Source organism: Triticum urartu, chromosome 4 (genome assembly GCF_003073215.2).
Source record: "Triticum urartu cultivar G1812 chromosome 4, Tu2.1, whole genome shotgun sequence".
NCBI lineage: Eukaryota > Viridiplantae > Streptophyta > Magnoliopsida > Poales > Poaceae > Triticum > Triticum urartu.
Window position 1 is genome coordinate 420,579,927 of NC_053025.1, and position 17,616 is coordinate 420,597,542.

A 17,616-nucleotide genomic window follows, 5' to 3' on the forward strand; every position below is an offset into this window, starting at 1 on the left:
CTATGGACCCATAGGTCTGTGGTAAACTACTCACGCTTCATTGGAAGGGCAATAGAGTTGATGTAGAAGCCATACGTGATCGAATCCCCCTCCGGCAGGGTGCCGGAAAAGGTCCCAAGATGGGATCTCACGAGTACAGAAGGTTACGGTGGTGAAAAAGTATTTTTGTGGACGCTTCTGGTCGTTTGGGAATATTTGGGAATTTATAGGCCAAAGATTAGGGTTAGAGGAGCTCCGAGGGGCCCACAAGCCAGGGGCGCCCCCACCCTGGGGCGCGCCTTGAGGGCTTGTGGAGCCCTCGGGACTCTTGTCCTTCGTCCTACGTGTGTTTTCTGGTCCAAGAAAAATCATCATAAAGTTTTATTCCGTTTGGACTCCGTTTGATATTCCTTTTCTGTAAAACTCAAAAACAAGGAAAAATAGAAATTGGCACTGGGCTCTGGGTTAATAAGTTAGTCCCCAAAATAATATAAAATAGCATATTAATGCATATAAAACATCCAAAATAGATAATATAATAGCATGGAACAATAAAAAATTATAGATAAGTTGGAGACGTATCACATGTCCACACAATAAAATATGAAATGAAATATGAGTCAAACATGCACAACCAATTCTAGCATCTATCAAGCAATTGGCGATGACTAGGTCATCTATATATGAGTATATTAACTTAGGAGTCAAATGAGGACATTTGATCATAGGTCAGACTCATCGTTTAAACACAAGTGAGATTACATTTTTTACATAAAGAATTAATGTGCACACCATTAGAGTTGCTTTAGCTCAATTTTTAGAGCAAAGCTCCCCCTAGATGTGATATCCCCCCTAAAGAGGGATGAACTAACGTTTGGTTTTGTCGATGATGACTTCATGTAGATAGTGAAGATGTGGATGCTCAATATTGATGTAGATCATTTGGAGCAATCCTTTGGAGTGTTGAACTTTCAATACCTACATGGGTTAGTACCACAAGGAACATACAAGGATATCCATAGAAATAGAGTGAATTGCACATGTGATGATGTCCATGAAAGCATTAGGTTACCTTGTCCCTTGTATTACCAACAAGAGGGTTTGTGACTCCATGAACTAGTGCAAGATATGAAAGTTGATTGCACAAGTCCTTGCCAAAGTGAATATCAGTGAAGTATGTTGGCGGAGTCACCCTCAAGAACACTCTAGTTCTTCTTCCTTGCGACCCACATCAACTTGATGGGAATCCTTGGAGTTGTAGTTGAACTTGATGAAGTAAAGCTTGACTTAGTCTTTGGAACCCACTTGACCATGGCCTTAGGAGCTTCTTTAAATGAGTCAATCTCTTCTTGAAGCTTGTCCTTGCCTTTTAGCTTGTGGTCTTGTGGTGGAAGATCATCTTGAGCTTGTGTTCCCTCAAAAGAAGTGGGGTCATACTTATCTTGTTGGGGAACAAACTTAGTCTTGGGATATTGATCTTCTTCCCATTCAACTCCATTGGCATTGAACTTTCGTTCAAAACCAACACCTTGATTCTTCCGGTGTCTTCCTTGCTTACGAAGAATTTCCTCAAATTGCTTACTCCCGGCAAGACTCTTGTAAACACCCTTATCTATAATTCCCTTCAATAAGCTATTTTCTTGCTCAAGTGTAACTTGGATAAGATAATCATTAGTGGAATCAAGAGAATTACTAGAATCAACAATATTGGATTTAGCATGGTTATTGTTACTACTAGAAGAAGAATCTTTCTTGCTCTTGTTACTAGATTTTACTTGTGGCATATAAGTAGACAAGAGGAGACGTTTGGCAATGTAAGAAGAACTCTTCTTTCGAAGATCATCATTGATAGCTTTTAGGAACTCATGCTCTTGCTCTAAATTTAGCCTTGAAGCATAGCTTCTCATGAGTCCTTAGGAGCTCTCTATGATCCACTTGAGTTGTTTCATGAGCTAACTTAAGAGTGTTTAGTTCTTTAGTTAGACGCTCAATCTCCTTATAATTGTCATTTGTTTCATCTTGATTAGCATGATTACTAGCAAGTTCATTATGGTTCACATCACTAGTTTTGTCAACAAGTAAATCATTGTCACCTAGCAAATCATCTTCATCACTATCAAAATCAAGATACTCGGGGTGTGATACCTTGGGGCCTTTAGCCATGAAGCATCTTACAATTCTTCACTTGGTGAATCAAATGTGTTGTGGGAGTTGGATGACAGTAGTGCAAAACCAACAACACCTTCATCTTGAGTATAGTCGGATTTGGAGTAATAGCTTCTCTTGGAGTAGTTGTCGGAGTCAGAACCGGAAATCCACTCACCAAAGTGAGCTTGATGTCTTCGTCTTGTGTAGCTCTTTGATGACTTGTCCTTCCTTTCTGAATCCTTGCTTCTTCGAGAGGGTCTTCATTCATAATGATCATCTCTACTCCTTCTCTCTCTTGGAGGTAATTCATGTCTTTTACTTCTCCTTTTTGGTGAGACCTCTCTTCTCTTGTAGGGAGTCTTACACTCATTTCAGTAGTGTCCGGGTCTTCCACAATTGTAGCAATTACGATCACGACTAGAAGTTCTTTTGTCATTATAGGACCTTGACTTGGAGCTTCTCTCTTTGCTTCTACTCTTGTAGAATTTGTTGAAGTTCTTCACCATTAAGCTCAATTCTTCATTGGAGACTTGCTTGTCACTTGATGTTGTAGGAGCATCACTCGAATCTTTCTAGGCACCACCTGACTTGTTGTGGAGCTCTTCCTTATCCTTGAGTGACATCTCATGTGCAACAATTCTACCAATGACTTCCGTGGGCTTGAGATATTTGTAATTGGGCATCATTCAGATCAATGTGCACATGGTATCATATTTTCCATCCAAGGCACTAAGGATCTTCTTGATGATGAATTTGTCGTCATCTCTTCACTTACTAAATCGGCAATCTCATTTGTGATGAGTGCAAGCCTAGAGTACATTTCGACAACTCCTTCACCATCCTTCATCTTGAACTTGTCAAGTTGACTTTGAAGCACATCCAACTTGGATTCCTTGACATACTCGGTACCTTCGTGCATATCAACCAAAGTATCCCAAATTTCCTTTGCATTATCAAGGCGGCTAATTTTGTTGAATTCTTCGGGGCATAATCCATTGAAGAGAATATCACAAGCTTGAGCATTGTATTGCATCATCTTCAATTCTTCCGCGGTTGCTTCACGATCCGGTTCTCTACCATCTTCAAAGAATTCACCTTGCAAGCCAACACACACAACAACCCAAACGGTGGGGTTATGACCAATAATATGCATTTTCATCTTAGGCTTCCAACTAGCAAAATTTTTACCATTAAAGTAAGGACCTCTATGGTGATAGTTACCCTCGCTAGACGCCATACTCTCCTAGGTTGTGAAACCAAGGTTAGGACCACCAAAGCTATGGAAATCAAGGTTAATGGAAACCAAAGCTCTGATACCACATGTAGGATCAAAAGTATGTCTAGAGGGGGTGATTAGACTACTTGACCAAATAAAAATCTATCCTTTTCCCAATTTTAGTTGTGGGCAGATTTTAGCAATTATGACAAGTCAAACAATCAACCTACACATGCAATTCTAAGAGTATAGCAGCGGAAAGTAAAACATTGCATATGAAGGTAAAGAGAAGGGTTTGGAGAAGGCAAACACAATGGAGACATGGAGATTTTTGGCATGGTTCCGATAGGTGGTGCTATCGTACGTCCACGTTGGAGACTTCAACCTACGAAGCGTAATGGTTGCACGAGTCCACAGAGGGCTCCACCCACGAAGGGTCCAAGAAGAAGCAACCTTGTCTATCCCACCATGGCCATCGCCCACAAAGGACTTGCCTCACTCGGATAGATCTTCACGAAGTAGGCGATCTCCTTGCCCTTACAAACTTCTTGGTTCAACTCCACATCACGCTAGACGCTCCCAAGTGACACCTAACCAATCTAGGAGACACCACTCTCCGAAAGGTAATAGATGGTGTGTTGATGATGACCTCCTTGCTCTTGTGCTTCAAATGATAGTCTCCCCAACACTCAAATCTCTCTCGCGGATTTGGCTATGGTGGAAGAAGCATTTGAGTGGAAAGCAACTTGGGGAAGGCCAGAAATCAGGTTCAAATGGTTGGAATGGAATATCTTGATCTCAACACATGAGTAGGTGGTTCTCTCTCAAAATATGAATGGTGGAAGTGTAGGAACATTCTAATGGCTCTCTTACTTGGTAAGAGGAGGATGGAGGGGTATATATATATATATCCTCCACACAAAATCCAACCGTTACACACTTTTGACCCATCTCGGTGGCACCGATTTGTTCAAAAATATGAATGTTAGGAATCTCGGCGGGACCGTTGGGAACAACTTGGTGGGATCGTTGTGCTAGGGCTTAGGGAAAACTTCATCTCGGTGGCACCGATTGCATAAACTCAGTGGGACCAAAGTGAATGCAATGAGTAACAGAGAATCTGTCAAGCCAACTCGGTGGGACCGATTGCAACAACTCGGTGTGACCGAAGTGAATGCAACAAGTCACAGAGCATTGGCAAGGCCATCTCGGTGGGACTGAGATCCATATTAGTGCGACCAAACTGTTAGGGTTTTTGGTAGTGGCTATGTCAACATGAACTCGATGGCGCCGGATGAAAGATACTGGTGGGGCCGAGTTGGAGTTTAGGTTTTGGACATATTTGGATAGAGAAAGTTGCTAAGGGTTGTGGAGCAATATCACTAAGTACTTTGAGCAAGTAGACCATTAAGCAACACCTCATCCCCTTTTAATAGTATTGGCTTTCCTATGGACTCAATGTGATCTTGGATCACTTAAAACAAAAAGAAGAGTCTTGAGCTTTTGCCAATCCTTGTCCTTAGCATTTTGAGGGGTCCACATCTCTATGTCATGCCATGCCATACATTGAACATCCTAAAATACTCATCTTGAACGGATATTAGTTCAGTGAGAAATATGTTATGAATTACCAAAACCACCCGAGGATTACTTGCACTTTCATGTGTCCCTCTCATCCACCGAGGCTGAGTATGTAGCCATCGCAAGTTGTTGTGCACAATCCTTATGGATGAGGCAAAGTTTAAAGGATTACGGTGTCACTTGTGACAAAGTGCCTCTTCTATGTGACAATGAAAGTGCAATCAAGATCTCACGCAACCCAGTGCTACATAGCAAGAAGAAGCACACTGAGATTCGTCATCATTTCATCCGGATCATATCAAGCGTGGGGAGATTGAGATTATCTATGTCAACACTCAAGAGCAACTAGCAGATATCTTCATGAATCCTTTGGATGAAGCAAGATTTTTCGAGTTAAGGCATGAGATAAATATCATTGATTCGAGCAATATGTCTTGATTCTAGGCACACCCCGCCGCATTCATCATATTATCTTGTTCTAGATGTAGGCATGGACATAGGGGGAGTGTTGTTCTCTTAATGAACTCTCCCTCCCCCATTATGCATAAATTGACCACTTTCATATTAGCCATTTTTATGGTACTTGTGCTTCAAAGATGAGTTTTGGTCATGGACCCAAGGTTAATATCTTCGCGGTGCCATACCAATTGACTCAAACATAGGTGGCTTCAGCCACCGCCCTCTCATTGAGAGGTAGCTACTCGAGTTGGTTCTATTTGGTTTTCTCTAGTCTTTAGTCCTTGTTTGTGTCTTGAGTCACTCCAAGTTTGCTCTTTCCTTGTTTATCTTTTTGAACTAGGAGTGCCTCTTCCCATTTGCTGGTATTTTTGAGTCTCCACCCAAGCCATCTCATCTGCAACCTCTCTATAGTTTGCATAAGTCACCTCGTTTACCTTGATCTTGCTTGCTCTAGCCTGCGCGGTACTACTGCTGGGGTCTGGGTGGTACTACGGCTTGTAAGCGGTACTATCGCCGATCCCCATGGTACTACCGCTCGAGCGGTACTACCATGGCCTCCTGCCGCGCAGTAGTACCGGGGCGGTACTACCGCTCCTCCGAGCGGTACTACCGCTCTAGGGTGGGTGCGGGGGTTATGAGTCGGCCAGGGGGAGTTCCAACTCCCCCATACCCATTCATCTCTCTCACTCATCCTCTCTTCTCACAGGCGATGAACAAGCTCCAGGGGCCCTCCAATTCTGGGCCGTCTTCCACGATTCCGTCTGATGGGATCGATCCCCACCTTCTCCTCTTGCCATGGATGCAAGTATTGCCCTTTTTTCCTCTCCTATGGTTCTATTCTTAAATCTAGGTTTAGGGTAATATGGGTTGCATTTGTCGATTTTTTGCCAAATCTGGGCATGAGTAGGATATAGAAGACTGCTAGATTAGGTGGATTGAAGATTAACCTGCAAAAATTTGAATTTGACATCTCCAATAGTACCGGATCTTCGCGGCAGTGGCCAGCCCGCTGACATCTGCCTCAAGCGGTAATACCACTTCCCTGGAGCAGTACTACTGCTTGCAGGCGGTACTTCCGCTGTGAGGTACGATACTACCACCCAGAGCTGTCAACTTCAATTTTTCTCCGCTCAACCTTCAGTCTTGTTTATCTCTTTTTCTTTGGCTTATGCAATATGTTTACACCTCCTTTTCCCTCTCGCGGTCTTATGGTTTTTAGGTGGTGGTACCTACGGGCATCAGGCTCGACGCAAGAACCCGGCTCATACAGGTGGCTCCAAGTGCTATCGTTCATCTGATGTGCCAGAAAGTGAACCCAATGAGCAGCCTAGGCAGACAGTTAAGGTGATGGCGTCGCGGAACAAGGGAACCAAGACATCAAATGAAGCGTCAGCAAAGGAGTTCTATCTTGCTCGTAAGCGCAATCCATACCGTGTGCCTCAAGAACCATCTCTTGTCAATCACCGATTTGGAACAAGATGCAGGAGTCGATTTATCATGATGTTCTGAAAGTGTAACATCCCAATTTTCAATTTGGATGTTAATCATTAGGTCATCATATGCATCCATATTTTGAGCATTTTGAATTTGGTTTATTTGGACATTTTGATCCTAGAGACCTTAAGCAACTCAAGGACCCTTTGGGAGAGTTGGAGGTTCTCATAAAATTCCATTTTTGAATTTTCAAAAATTGGTAAACTGGATCAAGGTGATTTTTATTTGAAGTTATTTTTCCAATTATTTCAAAATAAATAAAATAATGAGAGAAGATAATATGACTTCTTCAAAACAGAGGAAATAATGGAAATTTAATTTTGAATAAGAATATATATTATTTGAATTTTATTTGAGATTTTATTCGGTTAAATTAGGGAAAAATTGAATTTAGCCCAGAAAAATGTTCACATTGTCCTAAATATTAGTAGAGGATCGTGAAAAATTATTTTTGGGATTTTAGGATTTTTATTTATTTTATTTTGGATTTTTTTCCTTCTCGGTGAAATTATTAAAAAAACTCTTCGGACCGACTGGGCCGAAGCCCAGCCGGCCCAGGCCGCCTCGCTCGTCCACCTCCGAGCGGGAGACCTGCCCAGGTCGCCGCCGCCGCCTTCCCCGAGCGCGGGAGTCCCGCCCGCCGCCGCCGCCGCTGAGTCTGAACCGGACTCCGCCTCCCCGCCGCCTTGCTCCCTTCCAAAGACGGCCTCTCCCCCTCTTTAAATACCGCCGCCGCCACCCCCTCTCTCCCAATCCGCAGCCGCCGCTGCCTCTTGCGCCGCCGCCTAGCCCCGACGACGCCGCCCACCACCACTGCCGCCGCCTCGCCGAAGCACCGCGCCGCCGGTTTTCCTTCCTCGGACCGGTAAAACCGCAAAATTCCCGACTGTTTTTTTAAAGTTCGGTTTTATTCTTTTAAATCGGTTTATTTTAGGTTTCGTTAAATAGCGAACGTTCACCCGATTCATTCGGTTAATGAACGAATTCGTTCGTTTGTCTCTGTTAGCGTACGTTCGTCCGATAGATTTTTTCTTTTTCTGTTTAATTTTTGGTCAGGGACCTATCCATGAATAGTTTTCTTACCGATTAGTCCCCGATCTTCAAACACTCACTACTTTTTGCTCGTTTATCCAAATCCAGTGAAACCAACGCCAAAGTCTTCATCTTGTTCCCCTCTGTCCAGATAAACACTTGAACATGATTTCGAAAATTTAAAATTTGGTTTCAAGCAGATTTGAATTTGAACTTCTTTTGATCATAGTTTGAGTTTCGTAACTCCGTTTCGATTGATTCTTTTTGTAAATCGAAGCTCTTCACTTGGACTTTCTGTTTAGATCTTTTCTTTTGGTTTTACCTTTGCATGTTATGCTTGAGTTCTTATGTATGCTATTGTTTGTTCACGATAGAGTTTCCGTAGTGCGAGGCTTGCTACTACGAATCACTAGGGTTTTCAGATTGTCAGCAAGGCAAGTAACACTTTGATCAAATCCCTTTATTACCCACTTTTTATGCATTAGATTCAACCCTCAAACATTGCATGAGTAGGTTTTGATAACATGTGGGTATTGGGAAGTAGTTGATGAGGTAGGAACCTATTGCCTTATATTAAACCCCGGGTATTATACGTAATGCTCATCCTACTTTGATATGCTCGTAGATGTGGATTGGTATGTGAGATTCATGAAAGATGTGAGAGTTAATATTTAACTAAGGGAAACTTAAGGCGGCTACTTTAATACACATCTGGGTGGATTGGTTGCGGGCACCTGGAGCAATCCAATGTTGTCCTAGGATATCCTGGAGTACCCGTGTGATCATCCTATGGAATGCCACCCAGGCTCAAATGGATCATAATATTATTCATGCTCAAAAACTTCTGTGCGCAACCACAAGCCATTATGGGCTCTAGCATAGTTGAGTAAGTTGTGTGACCTATTTTAGTGGTAGGCTAGCAGATGTAGGGGAAGTAGGTGGTACTGTCTACCTAGAGTAAAGAGTTAATGCTTCGGAAAGACTGTATCTCGGTCATCCGTTTCTCAAACATCATGTAGTGCGAGAAATCCAACGGAGCAGATCGAGTCTTGTGGGGAAAAGTGCGCAAACCTCTGCAGAGTGTATAAACTAATCATGGTTAGCCGTGTCCCCGGTTATGGACATCTTGAGTATCTGGTATTTGAATTATTGATTGATCTCATCACTTTACTTAATGATTTTTTGGTTATTAATTATTATTTTGGGATTGAGTAGGAGGAATCTTCTCAATAATGACATAAACTTTGTAGTTAAAAAATATATTCCTTTGTTGTAGGAAAAAGTTTGCTTTATGCAAATGATAACCGTAGAGCCTCCACCAGCCAAATATGCATGTAGTGATAGCTGTTATTTGTTCATTGCTCTATGGTGTTATCTTGCCAGCATATTCCATGTGCTGACCTACACGACTGCAACGTATCATGTTGCAGAATTTTCAGACGGAGAGTAAGGTGCGATAGGTCATTGTCATGCACTTAGTATTACCGTGGAGTTGGATGGACTCATTTATCTTCCATGCTTCCGCAGTTATCTTATTTAGATGGCCTTCAGCCATATTATTATAATAAGTACTCTTTTCAGACACTCAATGTAATAAGTGTGTGATTGAACTCTGTTATAAATCCTCGAGTTCTATGTGTGTCAGCAATACTGATCCAGGGATGACACATAAGCACAGAGACTACGGTCCATTGGGATCGGGTCGCTACAAGATGGTATCAGAGCACACTCTGACTGTAGGACGCGACCACTAGGAAAAGCCACAGGATACTCTTCTCTACTCATTTCTAACTCTTCTCCATTTCTACTCTATAGATGGCGGACCCAAGGAACAAGTTCACTCAACCGGATGATGACACACCTTTCGGTTGACACTTGAAGGAAGTCACTAGGTACCTGAACATCGGCATACCAAGATTCACCGGGACCTATGAAGGAAATATGCCCTAGAGGCAATAATAAAGTTATTATTTATTTCCTTATATCATGATAAATGTTTATTATTCATGCTAGAATTGTATTATCCGGAAACATAATACTTGTGTGAATACATAGACAAACTAAACGTCACTAGTGTGCCTCTACTTGACTAGCTCGTTAATCGAAGATGGTTATGTTTCCTAACCATAGACATGTGTTGTCATTTATTAATGGGATCACATCATTAGGAGAATGATGTGATTGACATGACCCATTCCATTAGCTCAGCACCCGATCGTTTAGTGTGTTGATATTGCTTTCTTCATGACTTATAAATGTTCCTATGACTATGAGATTATGCAACTCCCGTTTGCCGGAGGAACACTTTGTGTGCTACCAAACGTCACAACATAACTGGGTGATTATAAAGGAGCTCTACAGGTGTCTCCAAAGGTACATGTTGGGTTGGCGTATTTCGAGATTAGGATTTGTCACTCCGATTGTCGGAGAGTTATCTCTGGGCCCTCTCGGTAATGCACATCACATAAGCCTTGCAAGCATTGCAACTAATAAGTTAGTTGCGAGATGATGTATTACGAAACGGGTAAAGAGACTTGCCGGTAACGAGATTGAACTAGGTATTGAGATACCGACGATCGAATCTCGGGCAAGTAACATACCGATGACAAAGGGAACAAATATGTTGTTATGCGGTCTGATCGATAAAAGATCTTCGTAGAATATGTGGGAGCCAATATGAGCATCCAAGTTCCGCTATTAGTTATTGACCGGAGACATGTCTCGGTCATGTCTACATTGTTCTCGAACCCGTAGGGTTCGCACGCTTAACGTTACGATGACAGTTTCATTATGAGTTTATATATTTTGATGTACCGAAGTTTGTTCGGAGTCCCGGATGTGATCACAGACATGACGAGGAGTCTCGAAATGATTGAGACATAAGGATTGATATATTGGACGGCTATATTCGGACACCGGAAGTGTTCCGGGTGATTTCGGAGAAAACCGGAGTGCTGGCGGGTTACCGGAACCCCCTCGAGAGAAGTAATGGGCTTTATGGGCCCTAGTGGAGAGAGAGAGGGGCAGCCAGGGTGGGCCGCGTGCCCCCTCCCCCTCTGGTCCGAATTGGACTAGGAGAGGGGGGGGGCGCCCCCCTTTCCTTCTCCCTCTCCCCCTTCCTTTCCCCCTCCTAGTAGGAGTAGGAAAGAGGGGAGTCCTACTCCTACTAGGAGGAGGACTCCTCCTTGGCACGCCCAAGGGCCGGCCGGCCTCCCCCCTTGCTCCTTTATATACGGGGGCAGGGGCACCTCTAGACACACAAGTTGATCTTCAAGATCGTTCTCTTAGCCGTGTGCGGTGCCCCCCTCCACCATAGTCCTCGATAATATTGTAGTGGTGCTTAGGCGAAGCCCTGCGATAGTAGAACATCAAGATCGTCACCACGCCGTCGTGCTGACGGAACTCTTCCCCGACACTTTGCTGGATCGGAGTCCGGGGATCGTCATCGAGCTGAACGTGTGCTAGAACTCGGAGGTGCCGTAGTTTCGGTGCTTGATCGGTCGGGCCGTGAAGACGTACGACTACATCAACGCGTTGTCATAACGCTTCCGCTGTCGGTCTACGAGGGTATGTAGACTACACTCTCCCCTCTCGTTGCTATGCATCACCATGATCTTGCGTGTGCGTAGGAATTTTTTTGAAATTACTACGTTCCCCAACAGTGGTATCAGAGCCAGGTTTTATGTGTTGATGTTGTGCACGAGTAGAACACAAGTGAGTTGTGGGCGATATAAGTCATACTGCTTACCAGCATGTCATACTTTGGTTCAGCGGTATTGTTGGATGAAGCGGCCCGGACCGACATTACGCTTACGCTTACGCGAGACTGGTTCTACCGACGTGCTTTGCACACAGGTGGCTGGCGGGTGTCAGTTTCTCCAACTTTAGTTGAACCGAGTGTGGCTACGCCCGGTCCTTGCGAAGGTTAAAACAACACCAACTTGACAAACTATCGTTGTGGTTTTTGATGCGTAGGTAAGATTGGTTCTTGCTTAAGCCCGTAGCAGCCACGTAAAACTTGCAACAAACAAAGTAGAGGACGTCTAACTTGTTTTTGCAGGGCATGTTGTGATGTGATATGGTCAAGACATGATGCTAAATTTTATTGTATGAGATGATCATGTTTTGTAACCGAGTTATCGGCAACTGGCAGGAGCCATATGGTTGTCGCTTTATTGTATGCAATGCAATTACCCTGTAATGCTTTACTTTATCACTAAGCAGTAGCGATAGTCGTAGAAGCATAAGATTGGCGAGACGACAACGATGCTACGATGGAGATCACGGTATCGCGCCGGTGACGATGGTGATCATGACGGTGCTTCAAAGATGGAGATCGCAAGCACAAGATGATGATGGCCATATCATATCACTTATATTGATTGCATGTGATGTTTATCTTTTATGCATCTTATCTTGCTTTGATTGACGGTAGCATTTTAAGATGATCTCTCACTAATTATCAAGAAGTGTTCTCCCTGAGTATGCACCATTGTGAAAGTTCTTCGTGCTGAGACACCACGTGATGATCGGGTGTGATAGGCTCTACGTTCAAATACAACGGGTGCAAAACAGTTGCACACGCGGAATACTCAGGTTATACTTGACGAGCCAAGCATATACAGATATGGCCTCGGAACACGGAGACCGAAAGGTCGAGCGTGAATCATATAGTAGATATGATCAACATAGTGATGTTCACCAATGAAACTACTCCGTCTCACGTGATGATCGGACATGGTTTGGTTGATTTGGATCACGTGATCACTTAGAGGATTAGAGGGATGTCTATCTAAGTGGGAGTTCTTTAGTAATATGATTAATTGAACTTAAATTTATCATGAACTTAGTACCTGATAGTATCTTGCATGTTTGATTGTAGATAGATGGCCCGTGCTGTTGTTCCGTTGAATTTTAATGCGTTCCTTGAGAAAGCAAAGTTGAAAGATGATGGTAGCAATTACACGGACTGGGTCCGTAACTTGAGGATTATCCTCATTGCTGCACAGAAGAATTATGTCCTAGAAGGACCGCTGGGTGCCAGGCCTACTGCTGGAGCAACACCAGATGTTATGAACGTCTGGCAGAGCAAAGCTGATGACTACTCGATAGTTCAGTGTGCCATGCTTTACGGCTTAGAATCGGGACTTCAACGACGTTTTGAACGTCATGGAGCATATGAGATGTTCCAGGAGTTGAAGTTAATATTTCAAGAAAATGCCCGGATTGAGAGATACGAAGTCTCCAATAAGTTCTATAGCTGCAAGATGGAGGAGAACAGTTCTGTCAGTGAGCATATACTCAAAATGTCTGGGTATAATAATCACTTGATTCAATTGGGAGTTAATCTTCCAGATGATTGCGTCATTGACAGAATTCTCCAATCACCTCCACCTAGCTACAAGAGCTTCATGATGAACTATAATATGCAAGGGATGGTTAAGACAATTCCCGAGCTCTTCGCAATGCTGAAAGCCGCGGAGGTAGAAATCAAGAAGGAGCATCAAGTGTTGATGGTCAACAAGACCACTAGTTTCAAGAAAAAGGGCAAAGGGAAGAAGAAGGGGAACTTCAAAAAGAACAGCAAGCAAGTTGCTGCTCAGGAGAAGAAACCCAAATCTGGACCTAAGCCTGAAACTGAGTGCTTCTACTGCAAGCAGACTGGTCACTGGAAGCGGAACTGCCCCAAGTATTTGGCAGATAAGAAGGATGGCAAGGTGAACAAAGGTATATATGATATACATGTTATTGATGTGTACCTTACTAATGCTCGCAGTAGCACCTGGGTATTTGATACTGGTTCTGTTGCTAATATTTGCAACTCGAAAAAGGGACTATGGATTAAGCGAAGATTGGCTAAGGACGAGGTGACGATGCACGTGGGAAATGGTTCCAAAGTCGATGTGATCGCGGTCGGCACGCTACCTCTACATCTACCTTCGGGATTAGTATTAGATCTAAATAATTGTTATTTGGTGCCAGCGTTGAGCATGAACATTATATCTGGATCTTGTTGATGCGAGACGGTTATTCATTTAAATCAGAGAATAATGGTTGTTCTATTTATATCAGTAATATCTTTTATGGTTATGCACCCTTAAAGAGTGGTCTATTCTTATTAAATCTCGATAGTAGTGACACACATATTCATAATGTTGAAGCCAAAAGATGCAGAGTTGATAATGATAGTGCAAATTATTTGTGGCACTGCCGTTTAGGTCATATCGGTGTAAAGCGCATGAAGAAACTCCATACTGATGGACTTTTGGAACCACTTGATTATGAATCACTTGGTACTTGCGAACCGTGCCTTATGGGCAAGATGACCAAAACACCGTTCCCCGGTACTATGGAGAGAGCAATAGATTTGTTGGAAATCATACATACAGATGTATGTGGTCCGATGAATGTTGAGGCTCGTGGTGGATATCGTTATTTTCTCACCTTCACAGATGACTTAAGCAGATATGGGTATATCTACTTAATGAAACATAAGTCTGAAACATTTGAAAAGTTCAAAGAATTTCAGAGTGAAGTTGAAAATCTTCGTAACAAGAAAATAAAATTCCTACGATCTGATCATGGAGGAGAATATTTGAGTTACGAGTTTGGTGTACATTTGAAACAATGCGGAATAGTTTCGCAACTCACGCCACCCAGAACACCACAGCGTAATGGTGTGTCCGAACGTCGTAATCGTACTTTACTAGATATGGTGCGATCTATGATGCCTCTTACTGATTTACCACTATCATTTTGGGGTTATGCTTTAGAGACGGCCGCATTCACGTTAAATAGGGCACCATCAAAATCCGTTGAGACGACGCCTTATGAACTGTGGTTTGGCAAGAAACCAAAGTTGTCGTTTCTGAAAGTTTGGGGCTGCGATGCTTATGTGAAAAAGCTTCAACCTGATAAGCTCGAACCCAAATCAGAGAAATGTGTCTTCATAGGATATCCAAAACAAACTATTGGATACACCTTCTATCACAGATCCGAAGGCAAGACTTTTGTTGCTAAATTCGGAAACTTTCTAGAGAAGGAGTTTCTCTCGAAAGAAGTGAGTGGGAGGAAAGTAGAACTTGATGAGGTAACTGTACCTGTTCCCTTATTGGAAAGTAGTACATCACAGAAACCAGTTTCTGTGACACCTACACCAATTAGTGAGGAAGCTAATGATGATGATCATGAAACTTCAGAACAAGTTACTAATGAACCTCGTAGATCAACCAGAGTAAGATCCGCACCAGAGTGGTACAGTAATCCTATTCCGGAAGTCATGCTACTAGATCATGATGAACCTACGAACTATGAAGAAGCGATGGCGAGCCCAGATTCCGCAAAATGGCTTGAAGCCATGAAATCTGAGATGGGATCCATGTATGAGAACAAAGTCTGGACTTTGGTTGACTTGCCCAAAGATCGGCAAGCAATTGAGAATAAATGGATCTTCAAGAAGAAGACTGACACTGACGGTAATGTTACTGTCTACAAAGCTCGACTTGTCGCAAAAGGTTTTCGACAAGTTCAAGGGATCGACTATGATGAGACCTTCTCACCCGTAGCGATGCTTAAGTCTATCCGAATCATGTTAGCAATTGCCGCATTTTATGATTATGAAATTTGGCAGATGGATGTCAAAACTGCATTCCTGAATGAATTTCTGGAAGAAGAGTTGTATATGATGCAGCCAGAAGGTTTTGTCGATCCAAAGGGAGCTAACAAAGTGTGAAAGCTCCAACGATCCATTTATGGACTGGTGCAAGCCTCTCGGAGTTGGAATAAACGCTTTGATAATGTGATCAAAGCATTTGGTTTTGTACAGACTTTTGGAGAAGCCTGTATTTACAAGAAAGTGAGTGGGAGCTCTGTAGCATTTCTGATATTATATGTAGATGACATATTACTAATCGGAAATGATATAGAATTTCTGGATAGCATAAAGGGATACTTGAATAAGAGTTTGGTGAAGCTGCTTACATATTGGGCATTAAGATCTATAGAGATAGATCAAGATGCTTAATTGGACTTTCACAAAGCACATACCTTGACAAAATTTTGAAGAAGTTCAAAATGGATCAAGCAAAGAAAGGATTCTTGCCTGTGTTACAAGGTGTGAAATTGAGTAAGACTCAATGCCCGACCACTGCAGAAGATAGAGAGCAAATGAAAGATGTTCCCTATGCTTCAGCCATAGGCTCTATCATGTATGCAATGCTGTGTACCAGACCTGATGTATGTCTTGCTATAAGTCTAGCAGGGAGGTACCAAAGTAATCCAGGAGTGGATCACTGGACAGCGGTCAAAAACATCCTGAAATACCTGAAAAGGACTAAGGATATGTTTCTCGTATATGGAGGTGACAAAGAGCTCATCGTAAATGGTTACGTTGATGCAAGTTTGACACTGATCCAGACGATTCTAAATCGCAAACCGGATACGTGTTTACATTAAACGGTGGAGCTGTCAGTTGGTGCAGTTCTAAACAAAGCGTTATGGCGGGATCTACATGTGAAGCAGAGTACATAGCTGCTTCGGAAGCAGCAAACAAAGGAGTCTGTATGAAGGAGTTCATATCCGATCTAGGTGTCATACCTAGTGCATCGGGTCCAATGAAAATCTTCTGTGACAATACTGGTGCAATTGCCTTGGCAAAGGAATCCAGATTTCACAAGAGAACCAAACACATCAAGAGACGCTTCAATTCCATTCGGGATCTAGTCCAGGTGGGAGACATAGAGATTTGCAAGATACATACGGATCTGAATGTAGCAGACCCGTTGACTAAGCCTCTTCCATGAGCAAAACATGATCAGCACCAAAGCTCCATGGGTGTTAGAATCATTACTGTGTAAATCTAGATTATTGACTCTAGTGCAAGTGGGAGACTGAAGGAAATATGCCCTAGAGGCAATAATAAAGTTATTATTTATTTCCTTATATCATGATAAATGTTTATTATTCATGCTAGAATTGTATTATTCGGAAACATAATACTTGTGTGAATACATAGACGAACTAAACGTCACTTGAAAGTGCGTTATATCGACTAGAGGGGGGGGGGTGAATAGGCGATTTTTATGAAAGTCTTCAAAACTTGGGAGTTATGAAGACAAACAGTGAAGATTATGCCTATCCCTATGCAGCGGAAGTTAGATTACACTAGGCCATCCATGGTCATGTATTCAATAGAGTGAAAGCACAATGACAAACGGCTTCAGTGTAATAAGGATCAAGTAGGAAGAAGTTATGAAGCCAAACAGATCATGCATTCACGTTGTGAAGACAAATGATAAAGCAAGCATGCAATGACTTCACAATGAGTAACAGCAAGAGAAGGAGGTGAAGATGAAACCAGTGACTCGTTGAAGACAATGATATGTTGGACCAGTTCCAGTTGCTGTGACAACTGTACGTCTGGTTGGAGCGGCTAGGTATTTAAACCTTAGGACACACAGTCCCGGACACCCAGTCCTGAACACACAGTTCAGGACACCAAGTCCTCACCGTATTCTCCTTGAGCTAAGGTCACTTAGTCCTCGCCCAATCACTCTGGTAAGTCTTCAAGGTAGACTCCCAAACCTTCACAGACTTCGTTCACTGGCAATCCACAATGTCTCTTGGATGCTCTGAACGCGACGCCTAACCGTCTGGAGGATTCACAGTCCTCAAGTGTAATAAGTCTTCAGATCACACAGACAAGAAGA